The sequence below is a fragment of the Lissotriton helveticus genome (genome assembly GCF_964261635.1).
Source record: "Lissotriton helveticus chromosome 1_1 unlocalized genomic scaffold, aLisHel1.1 SUPER_1_unloc_74, whole genome shotgun sequence".
In the NCBI taxonomy this organism is placed as follows: domain Eukaryota; kingdom Metazoa; phylum Chordata; class Amphibia; order Caudata; family Salamandridae; genus Lissotriton; species Lissotriton helveticus.
The window spans coordinates 406,812-412,691 of NW_027611719.1; positions in this window are offsets into that span (position 1 = coordinate 406,812).

Below are 5,880 nucleotides of genomic sequence, written 5' to 3' on the forward strand. Positions count from 1 at the left end.
TGGTTCTAACACCCATATGTCAAATTTTCAAAATTGTCCAGCAATTGCACAAGAAGGCTGACAATTTAATTTTGGCAAAGTCTGCAAGGGTGGTAAACACATACCTGTAAGAATTGTCCAAGAAAAAAGGTCTTGCATTGATGCAGATAACTTGGACAGAAAAGTAGAGGAACTGGATCTATCTGAGAAATGTATGAAAATTAATAGTGTATCTAACGAAAGTAAATATAGCGACCCCCTAGTTGTAGTAAAACTAGATGTTATTGATATGCCTCTGCTTATAGATTTGGGTGCAAGAATCACTATGATTCCCATTAAAACGTATATGGAATGTTGGTCCATTAAAGGCTTATTACCAGATGTCAGACTACTGCTTTTTAAGGACGTATAATTGATTTGGTGAGTTATTTCTGGACTGTCATTTCTTTTGAGAGCAAAACTATCAAAGAAAAGGAGTATGTAGCACACAAAGGTGTTAATGTTCTAGGCTGGTGGCATCAAGCGGATTTTGGCATGGTCATTAGGCCTGGTCAGAAATATCCAGTTTCTCTAGTTGGGTCTGTTTTTAACCATGTATGGACAGAAAGGTTTACAGATGTTTAAAAAGAATAAGGTGGCCAAACAAAATGTTGTGCATAGTATTAAGGAAGGTGTTTTTCCTGTAAAACATAAACTTTGTAATGTACCACATGGTGTATGATGTTAATTAACAAAACCTCTTAAAGAAATGCAAGGTGATGGGGTTATTGAACCTGTTGATGCCATTCTTTGCCTTTTACTGATTGTTTTGGCAAAGAAAAAATCTGATGACTTGCGTCTGTGTGTAGTTCTTAGGTTCCTTAATAATTCCATCTGGGGGGGACGTGGTTTTGAGCTTCAAGATGGCTGTCGCACTCCAAGAATGCTCTGGACCCCTATATCATCCGCTCACATCCTACTACTCCCCCAGTGAAGTCCACCTCGCCACAACACCCCAGATGACGGGATGCCCAGGTCTACTGTGTGCTTGGTCCTGAAAGATACCGGGCAAGACTGCAGACGCCGCCAGTGCTGATCCACACTGAGATCTGAACTGCAGCAAAATGGCAACGGAATAGCCCGAGTCTGAGGGGCTAGCGGATAGCGAGGCACAGTAGGCCTCCACTCAAAGTGACTAGCAGGAGTCGTGGAGGCCCTATGGTCCAGTCGCCCGCTGCTGCTGGTGCCTATGTCCCCATGGGCACTCTGGATGACACAAAGTGCTGCGAGCCTTCGCTCTGGTCGGAAAAGATGGCGACTGGTGAATGAGGGGTACTGACCTGGCAGACGATATCCCTGACGTGGGGTGTGATGCCGGTGGGGGACGACTAGACCACCCAGTGGTGCGGTGGCAGCCCTTCTGCTTCGATCTGTCCCTTGTTGTTGGAGGAGGCGGTGGAGGCACACGGCCTGCGGTCGGCAGGACGTCTCTGAAGGATGGCCGTCAGGATGTCTCTGATGGGCGACCAGCAGAGGTGAGGCGAGGGACCCTGACCAAGAACATTGCTCATAGGCGATCGGGCGCCTGCTGAGTTCTGCCTCCAAGCGGACCCGGCTTCCTCGTGGTCCGGGGAAAGGCTGCGATACCGCTGTGCGATCTGCGATCGGATGCATCCACTCCTGGTTTGCCCTCTCTTCTGAGGAGAAGGCCCCAGGGGATGGGTGGACTGACATGGGCGGCTTGGGGGGCCCTTGATCCAAGGCTGGGATGGCCATACGCCCATCCACAAAGAGTAGAGGAGTCCAACTGAGCACCGTCGGCTGGCGGACCCAGCTGCCTCCTGATCCAGTATGGGATGGTGATAATAACATTTGGCACGTGATTGGTGGGATAGTGTACTCGTGTAGGTTTGGAGAGGCAGAAAGGCTGACACCGAAGACACGAGCCCTGGGTCGGAGCCTGAGACCCATGGGTGTCAAAACTCGTTCCACAAAAAGGATCCTGGAGGCCTTAAGCTCCTCATTGACTGAAGCTCGACACAGACGTGCGCCCTCCCCCTCATCCTCCACAGACCCAGCAGGACACAGATAGTATCAGGGAAGAAGCATCCTCTGTGGAATGAATGAGTTCTTCAGGACCCCGGACCTAGCCAAGGTACGAACCACTGAGTGGATGGGCATTCTGAGCTTGAGGGATCATGAGACCAAGTAATGATTGCAGCAATGAGCCGGGGTCCCTTCCCCCTCCTCTGAGCGCATGAAGTGCGATGTCTGCCTGACACCCTCTGGACTGGAGCCGCTTCTCCCACACATTCCACTCCCCAGGGTTATGGAGATCAACACGCTTGACTGATGATCTGAAAAGGTGTCCACTGCGCGGGGAGGTGTCCGGGCCCATCTTAGCTCTCTGGGCCTGAAGCCCGGGTCTGCCACCTCAGTGGAAGTTCTACCAGAGGGGTGCGGACAGAAGCTGCTGGCTCAAAGATCCAGGAGCCCTGCTACAATAAGCCAGCGACCTAGAGGGGTGGAGACTGGCCTTCTACGGTCCCACCACTGGGTGTATACAGCCGAGGCGCAGTCACTGTATACCATACGGTGGATGGATATCCCGCTATATGCAGCGGTGATCCAAGAATCGGGCTAACAGCAACTACTATCCATGTCTAGGGCCTGGAAAATTGTGGGGATGCTCCGGATGCCTTCCGGAGAGGGAGTAGTAAGGGGAGTAACTTTTTATTGTTTAGGTTAATTAAAACCATTACAAAAAATACATTAAAACAATCTCCACAAGTAGAATTAAAAGAGAAAATGTAAAAGCAAGAAATTTTAGTTAAAAAGTAACATTACTAAAATCAATAAACATGAGTGGCCCGTTTGGTCCAAGAATATACCGCTTTGAAGGTCGGGCCCACCTTGCCTTAGCTCTGGTAGCATCACTACTCGAGCCGGATCGGCACAATCAGGGTCTGACAGAGGTACAAGACATTCTCGCCAGTCCAACACAACTTTTGAGCAAGATCCAAAAGACTCAACCGCCCCATTGAGACATCTCCAGTGTACAGACCTAGTCCCTGTGAACCCCACCTTGATGAATCTTCTGATTGAGGTCTCCAAGGGGGCACAGTATTGACACGAGCGGCAAGGCCATCTACACTACCAAGGGCATTCAAGGATCAGGGAGTTTGAACAAGGATACACTCTCTAGATTCATACCTCCCCCCCTGACACAGTGCAGACATGGGAAAAGACAGAGGGGCAAAGCCTCCGCCAACCCAGACCCGTGATGGAGAGGCAAAAGGCAGACAGCTCCACTTGTTAAGGGAAGACATTAAGCACATTTCCCTTGAATCTGCTAAAATGTTATGGAGGTCCTCGACTACCCGGGTTTACGGCTGATGGGACAAGAATGGCAAGCTGCTTCACTGGCTTGCTTCCCACCCCCTTGCCAACCAGATAGTTCGAGGAATTCGAGATACTCAAGGTCACATTTTCACAAACATTTCGGAATACTACACGGAGCTCTACTCAGCAGACCACTCACAGGCGCTAGTTTCTAGTTGTATTGTATGTCAGAGTGATGCACTGTTCTATGTTGTTGCTTACACAACCAATAAAATGTATTATTAAAAAAAAATCCATCTGGATTGAAAATTATCCTTCACCATGTATTGAAGATCTTATCATGGCTGTTAGTCAGTCCAAATGGTTTACAAAATTATATCTTAGTGCAGGTTACCATCAAAGGGTCTTGGAGAACAATTCTGTCATCTCACTTCTTTCGTCATACCTTATGGAATATTTCACTTCTGCTGCATGCCATTTGGACTGGCCTGTGTTTTTCAGAAGGTTATGTGTCGGATGTTTGTTGAAATAAATAATGTAAATGTTTTTCAGGACGATCTTCTAATTCATACAGATACAATTGAGACATGTGACAGAGCTGTGGAACGTGCTTGCAATTGGGGTCACTTAAAGAGGACAAATGCACATTTTGTGTGAATAAGATCACATATCCGGGCCATGTGCTGTCCAGTTCTGTTGATGGCATTGTCTGTGCGCCTCATCCTACTGACAAAGATATGTGTCGTTCATTTATTGGACCATGCGTGTTTTACTTCAAATACATTAAGAATTTTTCAGAGCTTATGGAATTCTTTAGGGTATTGTTAAAAAAGGGAACTGAATTTGTATGGACATCAACATGTCAGGAGAATTTTGAACTAATTAAGAGATGCCTAGTGGAAGCCCGAGCACTTCAATCGTACGATGAAGGTTGTGAAACATTACTAACAGGTGTTGCCAGTGCCTATGGTACGGGTGCTGTGTGGTCACAAGCAGATGGAGAAAAAGAAATCCCCACTGGTTTTGCTTCAAGAAGAATGAGAGATATGGAGGGAAGATATTCAGTAATAAAGAAAGAAATGCTGGCTTGTGTGTGGGGCATATAATAGTTCAAACCATTCTTATGAGGAAGGAGGTTTTACTTAAGAACTGACCTCGGGCCCCTGGTAGATATTATTTAGGGAAATAAGAAAATCACAAGGAGCTTACAAAATGCGAGTGATTATTCACTTAAGATTTATTTTAGGAAGGAATGTATATTCAATGAAACCAACACATCTCAGCGATGTTGATTAGGGAGGAGGGGTGTCGCATAGCATGAACCTGTTATCCTGGAATGGAGAACTCACTCCTGAGGCGGAAAGCCGGGAGATAGCAATCTTTTATTGTGTATAACGTGATTTTAATCTTTGTTATTTGAAACTCCTTTGAAACTATTTGAAACTCCTCTCGAGCGCGCAGACTGCCGCCCAGCCGATTAGAGGCTGACGCGGTCGACTGTTGCCAGGGCAACGCCGCCTTCCCTCTGCTGAGGGCTCGCCCAGCTACGCTGACCACGCCCCCTTACCGCACTACATAAACGCTCGCTGACAGCAAGCGAGGCGTTTACAGAACTCACTCCTGAGGCGGAAAGCCGGGAGATAGCAATCTTTTATTGTGTATAACGTGATTTTAATCTTTGTTATTTGAAACTCCTCTCGAGCGCGCAGACTGCCGCCCAGCCGATTAGAGGCTGACGCGGTCGACTGTTGCCAGGGCAACGCCGCCTTCCCTCTGCTGAGGGCTCGCCCAGCTACGCTGACCACGCCCCCTTACCGCACTACATAAACGCTCGCTGACAGCAAGCGAGGCGTTTACAGAACTCACTCCTGAGGCGGAAAGCCGGGAGATAGCAATCTTTTATTGTGTATAACGTGATTTTAATCTTTGTTATTTGAAACTCCTCTCGAGCGCGCAGACTGCCGCCCAGCCGATTAGAGGCTGACGCGGTCGACTGTTGCCAGGGCAACGCCGCCTTCCCTCTGCTGAGGGCTCGCCCAGCTACGCTGACCACGCCCCCTTACCGCACTACATAAACGCTCGCTGACAGCAAGCGAGGCGTTTACAGAACTCACTCCTGAGGCGGAAAGCCGGGAGATAGCAATCTTTTATTGTGTATAACGTGATTTTAATCTTTGTTATTTGAAACTCCTCTCGAGCGCGCAGACTGCCGCCCAGCCGATTAGAGGCTGACGCGGTCGACTGTTGCCAGGGCAACGCCGCCTTCCCTCTGCTGAGGGCTCGCCCAGCTACGCTGACCACGCCCCCTCACCACGTCACTTGAATTGATGATAAAGTATGCACGGCAACCGGAAGCGCAGCGGACGAGCGCAGCGGGCGCGTCGAATGCGCGCCGAAGGCGCGCATAAGGCAAGCTCGTCTGCGCTCGTCCGCGCCGAGGACGGGCTAAGGGCCACCTCCCCTGCCGCTTCAACTCCTCCACGGGCGGCAAACCCGGTAAGATACACCTATACCGCTGCCGAACTGCATAACTTCAGACACGTAGCGGAACGGCCCCATGTACCTCCTTGTTTCCGGCAT